Consider the following 17,183-nt stretch of genomic DNA (forward strand, 5'->3'; position numbering starts at 1 on the left):
AAAAGTCGGATGTCTTTCTAATATTATTATTTTATTCTCCGAAATGGATTCCCTGAAGAAAATACACCCTTGAGATTATGCGTCAGCCAGCATCCCTTTATTGTGTTGTTGTTGTTTTTTTTCTCCTGTTGGCAATATTGCTCTAAAAGCTAAGAACTGATGACTGATACCCTTACATCCGATTGGTTAGTCGTGGCTAAATGAGCAAGTGGTTATTTTTTTATGGTGACCTGATCTAAGATGCAGATCCACGATTTTTGTAATTTATTTCAAAGACATCTGACACACCTGCCATTTTAAATTCAAAGTGTTGAGTTATATAATAGTGAGCCTGCACCACAAACCAACAAAAAGTCGCCAGACATGAATTTTTAGTTAAGGGCAGAATCTGAAAGAATAGACCATAAGCTTTAAAATGATGTATATTTCAATTTAAATAGACTCTCCCAACCTATTTAAATCTTGGAAAGAAAGCACATACTCTGGAAAAGTGTGAACTGAGAACATCGGCTCTAAAGTACACAGTCTGTTCAAGCTCTCAATTTTCACCAAGCCGTGCTTAATGTGCTATGAATGAGATAACCCCCCCCCAAAAAAAAAAAAAAAAACAAACAAACAAACAAACAAACAAACAACAACAACAACAACAAACAAACAAACAAACAAACAAACAAACAAACAAACGGGATGTAATCCATCTAAGCAACAACAATGAAGGAATTATCAAATCAAGCTGAAATTAAGCATTCTGACCATGATTAATGCCAACTTTGAAAGCGGTACCACTATCCTTTCAAAAGTTATTAAAGTTAAAAGTGAAGAGTGTGCAAAGGATTTTTTTTTCTAGTTAAAAGAGCCTCTAAGACATATCTGATTACACTATGCTCTACCATAAAGGGTTGTAGAAAAACTGCGGAATACCCACTTTCCCATTCATCATGATCCCAAACATACGACTCAGACATACTCGGTTGACCCATTTCGTCCTTTTGAGTGCTCTCGTGATATCAAGGGGTACGACTTTTGGTTGGTTTTACATATATATGTATATATATATGGGTCAGAATTTTGAACGATGTACAATTGAGCCAAGACAAGGCAAAATTTAAAAAGTAGGAAATTCTCCAAATTATTCATCTTACCTGAAAGAGTATAACTCAACCTTTAATATGAACCCAATTATACTAGGATTTTCCCAGAGGAACAAGTTTTTATTCATCGCTGAAGTTCACCATGTCCAGAGCAGCGAACGTCCGTGAAAAATAGTACTGCACATACGCTTGAATACCATTTAACATAGTTTGCAAAGATCTGATTCAGCTCAAAATCCTAACGAAATATCTTTATCTGCTTGCAGAATATTAAGCTTGTACTCTTAACCTGTACGTAATGGTAGACAACTGATGATTTAACTAAATTCGTCGTTTCTGTTGAAATATTGCTCTTCCGCTAAACACTTTCTCCACTTTACGCGCATTTTACAGAAACTCAATATTTTGACCTCTTATTTCGCTATCCCATACCTTAATCCTCACTCCCAAATAATAACATACCTTTTTAAGATGTATCTGATCTAGGCAATCTCTATAACCCAACAAACATAGCATATTTTGCGTCACGGAGGTTCGCATGTAGCTCACGGACGTTCGGAACAAACAAGATGCAGCTCTCTTGAGTTGGAAACGCATTCTACTCACAACAAACAGCAATTTCATGTCGAGAACAAACTCCTCTGCAAAATCCTGAATAGATATTACCAATTCTCAATTATATAAGCTTGTTTATCTTCTCATACTGAGGTATCAAAGAAAACAATTTTTCCATCTCTCGTAAATGAATGTACAAACGTACGTGTAATCTCAGTGACGTAGTCCATCCTTGAGAACGAATATATTTATCAAAATTTCGTTATCATGAAGTAAAGATTCAGGTCCTAAATTTGTTATCTTAAGTCTACAATGCAAAATTTTGCTTATAACGAACATGGTCACAGCTAAAATTTTGACAAAGAATTAACATAAAAAGACAACAGAAATGTGCTCCGTTATAGAAATACGAAGTTTAGCTGGGGAGGGCAAACGAACACGTTGGGAAGAAATCCCTCTATGTTTGCTCCTTGTGTTACACACTGTTACCGAGGAGAATTTGTATTATTATATTAGTCAGAAATGATAATAGGTTCGATACTGCGATGTTTCGTCATAACAAGACACAATAAGTCCATATAACTTGGATGGATGTTTGTGATTTCGATATCATACAATGTGGTTTGTTATAACAAACATTTTGTAGCGCGTCATTTCGAAGGCTCGTTTTATATTCATACAGTTTGTCAATACGAAACTTGATAGAGTTCGTATAATTATGAAGCTTTTTTAATCGGTAAATGATAGGAATCTCCGAAGGTTAATCGAAAGGTTTATTAATTGGAACATGAAAAATCATGTTCGCTTATCCAAATGTGGAGAAACAAGTTAACAGCTAAAATCCTCCAAATTTCAAAACCTCATAATAACCGTTTTCACCTTAACGAATATCAGGCCCTCTCCACTTTTACAAGAACGGACCTAAAAATAATGATCCTTGATATTTATTTTTCGGACTTACAAACTTTCGGAATAAGAAATTTTTAATAACAAACCTCCTTAATTAACTAAAAACTTTTTTTTTTCATTTTCGGAATAATAAACCTTTGGACATCGGAGGAACGAATCTTAGGAAGAGCGAACGTATCAAAGTGCAACCTTAAACCTATTCTTAATCATTACTTTGTTTAACATGTGTTTTCAAAGTAAGCGCAAAAGCACAAACAAATTGACGATATCTCTGTTTCTTAAATGTAAAATGAAAAAAAAAATCTTGGAAAAAATTACAAATGAATATTGCTTTTCATTGATGAGTATAAAACAACACCATGTGATGATAAGCGGAGGATTTGTGTGTTTTCATCAGACAATAATTGTATACTGCATGATTTTTGTTCGCTTGTTACGGCATTTCGATGAATAAAAAACATAAACAAACAAACAAAAACTTCTCCAGAGGAATTTGGTATAACGGGAGTGCACTGGCAATTCTTTTCTCTGTGTGTTGGAGCTCGATCCCTTCTCTGTTTCTCAGTCATTTTCATTCAACTGCTTCCACGTCCTTTTGAAACTTTTCCGTTTCTTATTCAACACATGCTCATTACAGACTTCTTACGTCATTATCCTGAATGTGATTGCGTAGCACTTTTCGGATATGTTTTGGTTTGTTTTGTTTTGTTTTTGTTTTCTGTTTGGTCGCAGCATGTTCAGGCTATTGAGGGAATGAGATAAAAATCGTCATGAAGAGAAAAATAAGAACGAATTAAGGCATTTAATATCATGACAATTACAGCGAACATCCGTTATGGAGACCAAAACTGGATGTGTTCTGTTTGAGACGGCAGCTACCATACTCAAAAGATAAACACTTAGAGCACCTGTCACTAAAAAGTGGCACTGATCCCCTTTCTCCTTCTATGTAATCCACTGACTTATTCAACCAACGAACATCCGTGAAAAAAAACGTTTTCCGTTTGTTATTACAGGTAAATTGAGTGCTGAACGCTATTCACTTTCGGGTATGAGCGGCTCGGTGATTTGGTAATATTTTCAACTAACATTAATCTTATGTGCAGTGATATATTTGTAATTGTCAGAAATTTCCTTTCTCGGACAGAACGTCCGTGAGCGAAACTTTCAGAACCTATAACAGTACAAATTGTCTCCAGAACCTCATTAGAAAGAAATTTAAACGCACAGAAATCAAAGATTACGCAAAATTCCATTTTCCTATAACTTTGTTTTAAGTGTTTAGCTGTTTTTTGTATGATTAGAGAGAAAACAAGCGTAAAATTGTGAGTAAATTTTCAATTGCTTGTTCATCATGATCACATAACGCCTTAAAAATTCTGAAACTACTGCTCTAAACTCATTTCCTACTTTGTAAAACTTTATTTGTTGCTATTCGAGCCAAAAGTTTTAAAGAATACAGGACACTTTCGGGACAAGTTATCCCTATCGGAGGGATTGCATACGTCACGGACGTTCTCTGGAATTATCACGGACGTTCGTTCTACTACTAGGGTCATGTTCCAGGACGGATAACTAATCGGCAGAGAGTACCTAGCCTTCCTAACTCTTTCAAAAATTTGAAAATGTATTGTCAATGCAAATTATAAGAAATTTGACATCCTTACAACATATGTATTGCTCAAAGGGGGATCAGGAGGTGAATTTTCAGAGAAAATATTAATTATTTGCTTGGTTTTTTGTGAATTGCATGGTCCAAAAACTGCGGACGAACCTCAGTCCGCTCCAAAAATGGCATGCAGCTCCTCGGCTAGAGAGCCAAAGGTAAAATGCACCTTCGCCATCAAAGCAAGATGGTGTCCCACTCGAAAACGTTTTAATCATCACGGACGTTCTTTTTTTCTTGGAGGTTCGTCTAAAAATATAATTTCGGTTCCTATTTGACAAAGGATGGACAGAAACTCAAAACAAACATATTATCGTGTTGCTAGATCTTAGTTGATTACGACTCAGAACGATATCGCCAATAACGTTTCATGGGCTACGATCTTTATTAGGAAATAGCGGAGGCACGTCCGTGACGAAAACTGAGTATAATTTTGCATAAAAGAATGTTACGTCCCATGTACAGCCAGCAGACGTACAATTTTTGCAGGATATGTTCATTAGGTGGAACACCAAATTTTCGTATACGTTACAGTTGGGACAACAAAGTAGAATTTGCAGCAGCGATAGAAATAAAAGAATCACGGACGTTCGTCTGTTTAGGACTTTGATATTTCAATTGTTCTCTGTGATTTTATACGTGATCATAAAGTTCTTATAATTTTGTGGTACATACCCATGATATGTCAGATCCAGAACATGGTCAGATATTAGATGCCACGTACCATTAAAAATGCACATCATTAGTTTGAAAAACAAAAATTATTGTCAAAATAGCGTTTTTACCGTATTTTTACGCTTTAAGTCCATGTCAAATGAAAAATATCAGGCAAAAGTCAACCAAACCATACATTTCCTGAAAGGAAATTTACCAATCTTTGAGATGACATGAAAACATTTGGTTTCTTAGATCATCCTGACGTGTTCTAAGGGAAGGAATGTCATAAGGTACGAAAATTGGCAATTGTACATCGTTCAAAATTCTCACCCATATATATATATATATATATATATATATATATATATATATATATATATATGTATGTATATATTATATATTGTACATGTAATATATCCAAGTGGAGGGTAAATTTGAAAATGTCAATGCCAGGAAATCGTTGTTCTCAATTCTAGATGACTTTTAGCCTCTTGTGGTGATGCTTTCCTTGAACATTGTTAAAGGTAGGTTTGTATGAAGGAAAAGAAAGTGAAGTAAGTTTATGGACCATTTCCCCAATTGACATGATATTGAACCGCTAGCAAGAATATTTGCTCTCTAGTATACTTTCTTCATAATTCTTTGGTGCATCGTAACCATTGTCAACATTAGTTTGTGCGGTTGCGGCTTAGAAAATCGCGGGAAGTATACAGCTCATAATGTCTCATACAGCTAACTTGAAGCCCTAAAGAAAAATACGTTTTGGATCAACTACCAGCAAATCAGCGTCGACAGATTTGAGGCAAATGCATCGTGACTGAAGACCAAATTTGAGATGAACGTTGTAATGCTTGATGCTTATACTGTGATCAAATTCTCATAACGAGGCAAAAACAATAAAAAATAACTTAAAATGTTTGGTACTATATACGACGCTGGAATCCAAGGAAGAGATTCGCAACCGATAACCTCGACAGTAATTTGCGCTGACAATCACGCTAGGTTCTCTTCGTTTCCCGCGCTTCAAGGATAAACCTGCCATTAATGATCATTCGTTCGACATGAAAACCGAATGAGATTTCCCAAGTTCTGTTTCTCGTAATTAAGGCTCGAATTGAATTATCGAAGAGTACCCAGCGGAATGGAAAATCTGTGTTGTCTATTGGCGTTTCGACAAATCAATCTGGAGGATGCATGCATGCCATTGACTGTTACGAGATGAACGTGAAAATATGTTCGAATACTTGTCGAGTACACAAGAGTTGGCTTAAAGTCAACATTTAAACGAAAGCATCATCTAGCGGATAATGACAAAGCTTTATGACATCTAAATTCAACTGTAGGAAGCCTAAAGTGAAAAGATATATCAAACGTGTCAAAAGCGATCACAGAGACACACACACAACACACGCACACACGCACACACGCACACACGCACCAAGAGGAACCCATGACACAGAAATGAGGATTGTCGTCTAACTGATATAGTCATTACCTCGCCTGTGTAATAATTCCTGAAAGCCAAGGAAAATTTACGCTGGATCTTTTGCATAAAAGGGCTTTCGTGAATCACGCGCCACGCGCCTGCGTAGAAATGCGTACATGTATGTGTCGCGTTCCGACTACGCCGAGCTTACACTATCCAACGTTTTGCCAACGCTGGCCGACATACCAATACGCCGAGTGACGCAAAAAACAACACTAACAAAAAAAAAAAACCCCTCTTGATAGGGACATTTATACTTCCTTGGAAAAAAAAAAATCATGATGTTAGAAAAATCGCAATATTTCAGTGCAAGTTGCTAAGCATCCACGGCAAAAACCGCTTTGAAACACGTCCAGAAATGTCCGAGCAAATTTAGCGAGTGTACGTGCAGAGAGCAGAAATGAAGAATTTGTTCGCAAAAACCGATAAGTCCATTTTTGAAGATTTTGAAGTACGGTCTCTGTCATAAAGTACAAAATAATACCTTTTATATGATATATTGGTTACTACATATAAAGGAACATTTTTGAAGTTATGGTCAAAAGAAGCAGAAATTTTCTTATTATTCTCCTTATTTTTCTTTACCTTTAATCGCAAATATTTCCATTTGGCAAATATGGACTTATCGGTTTTTGCGGACAAACTCTTCAAATATCTCGACGTTTTATATCATATCATAATCATGATATCAAAATCATTACGACTATATATTTTACAATGTGTTGTTTATTCTTAGGTTATTTACTCCATACACAGAAGACAGCAGCAAACATTAAATGTATATGATATTGATTATAAAAATATAAATGAATATCGTACGTAACTGACTCCCAAGTATTAGCTGCACATTACTCTGTTATGATCCTCTTTCGTTTTCTTCCCTTTCAGGAAACCTCCCAAAAAGCCACCCGGCCAACCCAGACCGTGTTATTTCCTTTATGCCTCGTCTCACGTGTCTCTGTATATCATTCAGTGATATACCTAGGACGGATTTAAAGTTCAGCCGTGTTTCAGCAATTTCGACCCCAACAAAGACTTCCCCCTTTTGTGGGCGCCAAGATTTTTTCTGCCACTGTCGCGAATAAGGGATCTCGTTCAAGTTTGAGGCTCGAATTTCTCCGGGCAGAAGAACGAAGTGAGTCCGGGTTCTAAGCGCTACTTGTCGGTGAGTTCAACATTCTTTTCTAGCACTGTCACTGTTATATTTCAATATGTCATCCACGTCTCTTCGTATCTCCATTCCCACTGGCAAATTTTACCAGTCACACTCGTGGTGTAGCTCTCTTGGAATTAATCCATTACCATCACTATTTTTTTTTCCGTACTGCATACACACAGCCTCGGGAACATATCACTTTGGAGAATACACGCTGTATTTATACACGGCTTTTGGTTTCACCTCGTAATTACCTAAAAAAAAAAAAAAAAAAAAGATCGCGTAAGCACGAATACGTGCACACATGAATAAACACACATACACACATGCATATGCATTTCAAAGGTTGCAGGCTTTGACTTTAAATCTGCTAGTATAGTACAGCTGTGTCAAATCATAATGACACTGAGTTGTTTGACAATCAACATTCAGGTAGAAACATTCGTAATTATCATCCTAAAGTCGAGAAGAGAAAGAAGTTCATGTTAAACTGCTGCATTCATTTCTTCTCTTTCTTCTCTGATATAAATGAATACGTAATATGTCAAGAGAAGACAAAGTAATGAAATAGAAAGAGAAATGAAGGACTGAAGGAAGACAGGAAGATGTCATTTAATTCCTTTGTAGGTATGTAAATGAATACAAAGGAAAATGGAAACCTGAATGCATTCGCTTTAAAGAACCCAAAATTCTCTTCAGATGAATGTTAGCGCAGAATTCGTGGCAAAAAGAAGAGTAAAAAACCTTAAAGGACCTACGCCTGCACTTTCGTGAAATAGATTAGGCCTAATTCGTTGATCTCTGTTCTCGTGCCTTCTCGGAGGAGAGTAGGACACACTCGGTAGAATTCGATGGCCTCGTCTGGACGGGAATCCGTGTTTTCGAGAGCCTTACTTAATCTATTACGTGTCGTCTTCTCCCACGCGATTCTCACAAAGTGCCAATGATGGTCAGGACGGTATGCCCGGCGCTGATGGGGCGCCGCATTTCTCGCAGCATTGCCGGCATGCTGGTAAAGTCCTGCATGGTATATTATTGTTCAGGAAATCGCGCCTCTCCTCCTTCGTAAGTTCTTGCATCAGAAATCACCCGAAAGCTGTCTGCAAATACAGCTGTATAAATGGACGGACAAAGATGGAGTTCAAATTCGAAGAAGCACACCCTAATGGTGTGGACACTCTCGGTAGGTTTTGCGTCACTGAAGTGCAAATAGGTACGTACTTGCTATAGCAATGCAGCACAGTCGAACATTTTGACGAAAATCGCTATGGCGAAATCTGTTTAGATGTGTATGTGTGGATGTATGTGTGTGCACGAACGCGCGGGTGTGTGTATGCATGTGTGTGTGCGCGCTAAATCTCGAGAAAGCAGTGCTGTGACGTCAACATTATTTTTTTTTTTTTGTCTGGAGTCTAGAGTCCAGAACGCCATTAATCATTTTTTAAACAGATATGGTAGCAATATTATACAGATAGACATTTCATTAGCATGTGTTTTTTAAAACTTCCTTATCGTTCCTTTAATAGTCCCTTTTTCAGCCCCTCGTGCGTGGTAATCACAGGGGACACATTTTCTTTGTGCTGATACCGGATCTCATTATTCACCTGTAAGAGGGCCATACACTCCACACCCGCGCAGTCACAACACATTTTATTGAATAATCGGATTGATCGTATAGTTTGGATTCAGCTGCCGCTGCGTGTGCAAAACTTAGGCCTATTTAAGTGTCATGCAGATATGTTATATGGCTTCCTATGAATATTGCAAAGTCTTTATCAGTTTGTGGTAACTTGAATAAATAAATTAATCATAAAGTTGCCATGATTTCTATTATTTCCACTACATGAATTATCAGTCGTTAAACAACATTGCCTTCTTCCAATCTCTCCTTCCACTGTGATCTGTCGCAAAACAAAAAAAAAAAAAAAAAAAATAGGAGAAAAGAATGGATACTAATGCTTACATAACGGTAATAGGATGTTGTTGTTTTTTTCTGGGCAATTAATCAAGTTGCCATTTTATGGTATATAATGTTTTCAAACCATATCGCGTGGTACAACAAGAGTGTAAGAATCCTATGAACTTTCAGTTACATCAGCAAACAATCACCATCATAACATTGATATAAATGTCCATCACGACACACCATGTTCATGTCTTTCTTTGATGAACTTTGGAGCCAAACAGAATCATGGACATTGTTAGATGAGAGTTTCTGTCTTTTCTGTAAATTTCTTCACTCAATGACCAACAGTTATTACAATAAGAACGTCAAAAAAATACATCAACAGGGATTAATATCAGTATGGCGCTTGATAATCACTGAAAATAATCTAATATTCCAAATTTTAGGAGTCTGTTGGGCAGTATAAAACTACAGGGTGATGAATAATTCAAAATTTGATAAGCCTGTAGAGGTTTGTAAAGACTTACCGTCCTATGAACTAGGACTGCCATGTGGCTCAGTTGGTAGCGCGTCCGCCTTGAAAATAAGTCTTGTGCCAGTGAGTCTAGCTGAGTAATGATAACGAGCGTCGGATCTTCGCAGCGAGTGCAATATATATATGTTTTTATGTTATAATGATATTTTACCTGTATCACTACTTGGGTGATTTAAATTAAACAAAGATAATCATAACTATGGCACAAGAAATTGTAAAAATATTTACTTGCCTCTGATTCGTACATCCTCTTACAAAAAGTCAATATTTTTTCAAGGCCCGCAAATCTGGAATTCTATACACTCTGATGTGAAATGTAAGAAGACAGTAAAAAGCTTTAAGAAAGCTTTTAAGCGTATTTTACTTGAAAATTATTCTGGAATCACTCAATATCATTCTGAATTAATAGTAGAGTAGCATGACAAGGGTGTGTTTGTGTAAATGGCATCTATTTTGTATGCTTTGTTTGTGTATGTGTATGTATGCGAATGTGCGCGCTTGTGCCGACTTCTTTTTTTTTTCTTTTACTTGTCAGTTACTGATTATAGTTTGTTCAAAGAAGAGACAATACACTGTATTTACTTTCGCGGGGTTAGTTTGAAATAAGGCCTAGCGCCTTCTCATTAAAAACTCCTTCACTTGATAATTTTGGTTGTTTGTTTGTTTCCTTGTTTGTTTGTTTTGTCACTTTTTCATGTTATACTTGTCATACTATTGTCACATTTTTATGTATGCATGTTTCATTAAGTGAAAATAAATGAAATGAAAAAAAAAATGAAAAGTCTCCTTTGTAGAACAATTGAGACAGCTGCCTCGCGCATGTGCAGAACACCATTTTAGCCTAGTATAGTAGAGTCATCTGTAGCGTGCGCGTCGTAGGTCTACAAGACGCTATTGTGTGATTGTGTAATTGTGGTACCCTTTAAGGCCGAAACACTCTGTTCCTCAAATGGGTCCCGTGTGTGAGGGAGTCACAATTCAGGTCTCTTGATAAAAGATCGCACTTCATTCGTCCATCGCAAAGAGCAGGGTCTAAAAAAGGTGAAGTGGTCCACCTACATAATTACATTCACACCAGGAAACGGGAGAATAATTCTGCTTCCCGTGCTTCGCCCCATCTGACTAGGAATAGTAACAAGGGTGTCAACGAGGGATACTGTGCCGTACGACGAAAAAGAAGAATATCAAGAAAAAGTTTGCAAAATGAGATAGAATTCACAGAAACTTTATTTCTACATGTTCTTTCTAAATGTTATAGTTTTCTGACATCCTGCACCCATAATACCTAACTTAAAATTTCAACGTTTTAATCTTTGTACGGTTGAGTTATTAGAACATTAGATGAGTTTCATTGTGGATGCGTGAAAACGTGTCAGGGCCTGTGAAAATACTTCATTGGGATGTAATGGGTGTCATGCGCCTTGCAAAGCGTTTGAGACGCAATTACCTAACAATCGTGATGGAGTAGGCCTAGTATCATGTATTACAGGGCAGATCATGTTCGATTTGTTATATGAGTCACAGAGCATGAGACGTGGCATAGAAAATCACTTGATCCCAAGCTTTACTTGGTCAAGGTCCCGTTCATACACATCCGAACTATTTCGGTTCTCATTTCAATATCTTGCTCTAATATGATCGATATTTTCATTAGGGAAATTTTGTTTTATTTTGTTTTGTTTTGTTTTGTTTTGTTGGTGTGTTTTTTTTTTGCACCGCGATGCGAAGAATGTAATTCTGGTGCGTAGATACACAGAAAAAAAATCGTTAACTCTGGCGATGCAGATGTCGATACAAATGTGAGTTCATTTAATTTGTTCCTTTTTCAGAGTGAAAAAAAATGCAATAATCCGCCTTGCGCATTGTGCGTGAAAAGGAAGGAAAACTGGAATGATCACAATGCAAATCGGCACCCTAGGTCCTAACAGTACATTATACGTATATATATATATATATATATATATATATATATATATATATATACATGTTTCTTCTAGTCAATGCTTCGCTAGCAGTCGAATTATAATGAAGCCCTATATGCACGCATTAAATCACTACGGTTAAACAGTGGCAAATTATCATAATTTCATTGTTGTTTAAACGATCTCAAAAGTGTTCCAATGTATGTATTACGTGAATTGTTGTGGATTATTTTTAATCCTTCTTCTCTGCTGGAAAGAAGACAGTGTCCTACTAGTGTGCTCACAATGTGTTCACATACCGGTAATCTACCGTGTGAAAACACTTGAACTTAACAGTGGGAAGAAGATTTTACTCTGTCGTGTATTTTTTTTTTTCACTGAGAGTTCACGTAGTAATGCTCTGTTTCACACTGGGAATTCATGATTCACACTGTGTTCACAATGTTAATGCGCTCGAATTTAAAGGGATCGTATAGTTTTGGTTGAGACCTAATCTCAGGTTTCTAACATTTTTTGGTGAGATAATGAGAAATCTCTTATGAAATATGAAAGAGCACGTGATTCCATGAGGAATTCAACGTTTATTTGATGGAAATTGGTTTTGAAATGGCTGAGATATCCAAAACAGAGCGATTCTAATAAAGTGTGGGACCCACACTTTATTACGATCGCTTTGTTTTACTTTGTTTTTGGATGTTTCAGTTATTCCAAACCCGATTTTCATCATATAAACTTTGAATTCCTCTTAAAATGGTATGCTCTGTGTTCTTTCATAAGTGTTTTCTTGGTATCTTGCAAAAACTTAAAAGCTCAATTCTCATCTCCACCGATCCCTTTAATAGTGTGAAGAGATTCCACACGGTGTTTCACTTTGTGCTTTACAATCTGTGTAAACACTGTGTTCTTTCTTCTTCTCTCTGTCTCTCTCCCTCTCTGTCTTCGTCACGTGATCTTTCTGTTCCTTTGTTTCTTTAGTCCCTCTTGCTCTTCTGTGGACACTGTTTGACCTACATTTCGCTGTAGGATAAGACAGTATTCGGAACTTGGGAGGATAAAGGAGAGTTCATTCGAAAAGGGGAATTACCACAATAATCATTTTAAAAGCCAACGATGCCTGTAAATATGACCGTACACCTTTCAGAATAGCCATGTTATCCTCGTAATAACCATGAGGGACATACCAATCTCCATTTTTATTGAATCAATGTCCTGTTTACCCTGTCATAGAAATGATTTATTTTGTTAATGTTCTTCAAAACCTTTTTTTTTTTTTTTTAATTCGGGTAGGGAGGCATTCAATGCAAAATTCTAAATGCAACTACCCTTTTGGCTGCGGGGAAAATGAAGTTTTGGCCAATTATTTTTCATATAATATTCATCTTAATTCACATTCTGAAGGGCCGATATACTGAGCTCGACCCGTGCCATGTAGTATAACTGTACATTATTGTGTGCGTGTATTGTGTTGTGTGGAAGAGTTTCCTTCACTGAGGGTCGATTGAAGTTCACTACGATATTTTCAAAATGTCATTTTTTTCTTATCGCCAGATAAATAATTCGCTCTTCACAGTACGACTCGTTCTAATTGATAAATAGCTTTGAGGCTCTCAGAGCTCCTAAGTGCTCGCCAGCGGATCAGAGGTGATATGTCTTGCATCGAGGTGTCAGGGTGATGATATCAACAACAACAACAACAACAACAACACCAAAAACAACAAGAAGCGCATTGAGCTTAAAACCTGGTACAAGCATCTCTACTTTTTGCCCCACCAGATTCAAGTTATGCTATACCAATACAGATATGAGTGATAATAACATTCTACCTCAACAACAACAACAATAACCACAAATCAAAAAACAGCAACAATGAAAAAAACAGCAACACCATCAACACCAACAACAAAAACAACATCGACAACAATATGTCAAACATCACAGCTATATGAATAGTCAATGTTCCCTTCCCGACATCGGAGGAGAATGAGCTAGAGTTTTCCCTAACCATTAACGATGTTATGGTAATCTTTCATTTCTTCGTGGAATATTATGAAAACAACAACAACAACATAAATTGTGTGACCTTTCCATATGCGTGCAATGGAGACTTTGGGGCGACAGGTAGCCCTTTAATCCTCGACTTTGTTAGAATATTCATATCTATTTCACCTATTGAAGCTTGAACTTACAGCGCATAATTTTCTTATGAGAGTGCATGTGGATGTCTCTGGAATCAGTTTGTTTTTGTTTTGTTTTGTTTTGTTTTGTTTTGTTGTTGTTTTTTGTTGCTTCGTCAGCCTCTACAGAATGAAAGTGGATGTATTAACCTAAGTCCTGTTAGTAAGCACAGATTACAAGCATTTACACTAACCGCGCAAAATGAAATGCTGCTTCAATACGGCGTTAGATACGATTTCATTTGAAGCAACGAATTCGATCAGCATGGTAAGCTCAGATCTTAGGATGACCTTCAAATTATGAAAGAATTTATAGACAGCTAATATTGGAGTTCGAGCGCCAAATCTACCCTCCCAAGTTATCATGTTGCCTAGAAACCCCTCGAGGACAATCAGCAGCGTATTCGTCAAAATCCCGCCGCGGCTACTGTTCCACATACCGAAGCCTATATACGTACTTTGTTCAGAGATGTCAAAGTCAATTGGATTAAACATTACGTCAATTTTCCCGCGCAGGTACAGAAAATTTACTCGGTTATTGCTCCTACACGCTTCAGAGTGAGAAAGATACCACCAAGAAAACAAAAACTAGAGAGATAGAGAGGATAGGAAGCAAAGATTTCAGTCCAGTTTGTGGGTAAGTTCTTTTGTTCCATTGAAACATTTTGGAACATATCCCTCCGGACAAATTACACTTATGTCACTAACATGTATTCCTAGATTGTCTTTCTACTGATATCATTATGTGTGGATAGGAAGAGAGTGTGTATCGGATCGAAAAGGAGGCAAAACTGACGTAACTAAGATGATTCTAGAAGTTAAACATCGTAATTTACAAATTGGCGTTCTAGCAAGAAAATTAAAGTTCACCAACTGACAGAAGATAACGTACAATTCTAAATAGTGATGTACATGTGATTGTTTAGGTTTCCTTTTATTTTGTTCTCCAGGTTTCCAATAAATATGAATCTTTAAGTCAACTGCAGTTTTCGCTGGTGATCGTCTTGCTATGCAGATTAACTAATATCAATGTTCATGGGCGTAATATTTGCTTGCCTGATTTGGCATGGGTACATGGCATTCCACGTGGAGGCAATTTTCAGTCTGTGCATCATCAACAATGTAGCTTATTCGTCCACAGCAGATAGCAGCCTTGGATGGAAAACAGGAATAAAACTATGTACTCCCAACAACAACAACAACAACAACAAAAAGACAACTGGAAAATACAAAGCAGAACCGCTGCGTACATTTCGTTTTATTTCCCGCCGCGTGGTTGAAAGACAATGATTTCATAAATGTCATGGAATCTCGTTTCCACCTGCCTGAGTGAACTTTAACATTGTAGCTTAATCACGGAGCATCCCAGGGAACTGATAGCAAAACTATAGTCCATGGCGACTTCAAATTAAATTGAGTCCATTCTCCTTCGAGTCAGTCCCAAGCTGCGGAAAAAGAGATACAATTTCAAAGAAGATGTCTTGCCTTGCCCTAATTGCATTTTCTTTTTCATACTTGCTTTCCGCAAAATGTGTCACCAGTCATTGTCAATAATTATTCCCTTCTATTTCGCTTTCTCTCACTCGCTCTGTCCCACATACATACTGACACACACACACACACACACACACACACACACACAAGCGCAGCACATATCTACAAACGAAATCCTACGTCTGAAACAACTTTAAATAAGAGAGATTTGCTTAAACACTCAACAGACCGTCATGCGAGATATCAATTTACGAAGAATGAAGTAAAAAGGATATCGTGAACCGCTCATTTTGTAGAGCTTTTCTTCCCCTTCCTTTATCTATACCATATACTCGTTGTTTCTCCTTCTCGCTCCCTCCCATTCTCTTTCTCTCTCTCTCTCTCTCTCTCTCACTCACTCACACTCTCACTCTCTCTCTGTCTCTCTATCCTACTCAAACACACTCAAATTAATGCACCTGTTACGAGTAAAATTCTGTATTGAAACTCCGCGCCGACTGGATTCTGAAAATTCACAAAGTTCAGTAACCCCACATTTTCGCTACCGTTTTCTTTCCCTCCTTAACTCTCTCTCCCTCTCTCTCTCTCTCTCTCTCTCTCTCTCTCTATCTATCTCTCCCACCTTTCTCTCTTACTCACAAGCTTGAAGCCGTGGCTGATACTCCAACCAAGTGCCTGGGGAAATCAGTCGAATTGCAAAGTTTATATTTCCGTTTGACATGCGTTGACGACCATATCAAATTCATACATGTTGCGCCGTGGCTAATAGAACCTCAATGGCTGCGCTCCTTAAAAGCAAGACGGAAAAAAGAAAGAAAAGACGGAGACATGTGAGAGTGGGAAAGGGTTCTTTACAGAAAAAAAAAAAAACCATGCACGAGGTAGCAAAGCGAAATCTTGAGAGCGCACCCTAAAAGAAGTAACATGCACTTTACTTCTTTTCTTTTTTTTCCAGAAGCGTATTCTTTCATGGAGCGCTGCCGTCCGTTATATAGATTCAATGCTGTGCAGCTCGGAGAAACCGAGGTTCCAGCCATCTCCCCCCCCCCCCCCCAACGCACGCACACACACACACACACACACACACATACATAAACACAAACACAATACAGGATAAAAGAGAAAGAGAAGAAAGGGTATAGGATGCGAGAGATCGAGGAGGAAATGCAGCCAGATAGCAGTTGAGTTAGATATAATTGCAGAAGAAATAATATTGTTCCCACATTTCCTGGTAAGGCGGGGGAGGGGGGGGGGGGGCTGGATGCTATTAGGCACAGTATAATGGGGAGGATCGAATAATTGCTGACCTTTATATCAATTTCCCGAGCTATTCCAGCCTTAAAGTGCATGATGATGAATCGTTGAGGGATGATAAATTGATCCGTCTCCGGTCTCGTTCAGTATGAAAAAAGATTATAATTATGCACATGAGTATACATACATTCGTCATGGTCTGTCACTTTGTATCATGATCTCTCTCCCTCTCTCTCTCTCTCTCTCTCTCTCCCTCTCTCACACTGCATATTATGATCAATATACATACTTCATGTTATGTGCGATCTACTTGTTTCACTTGGTTGCAAATAGATCTTTGTATGGTTCATTAGCTAGAAGGATGTTCATAGTTTGACA

This window comes from Diadema antillarum, unplaced genomic scaffold (genome assembly GCF_040938485.1).
Source record: "Diadema antillarum isolate AM-2024a unplaced genomic scaffold, OU_Dant_1.0 seq00000778_RagTag, whole genome shotgun sequence".
NCBI lineage: Eukaryota > Metazoa > Echinodermata > Echinoidea > Diadematoida > Diadematidae > Diadema > Diadema antillarum.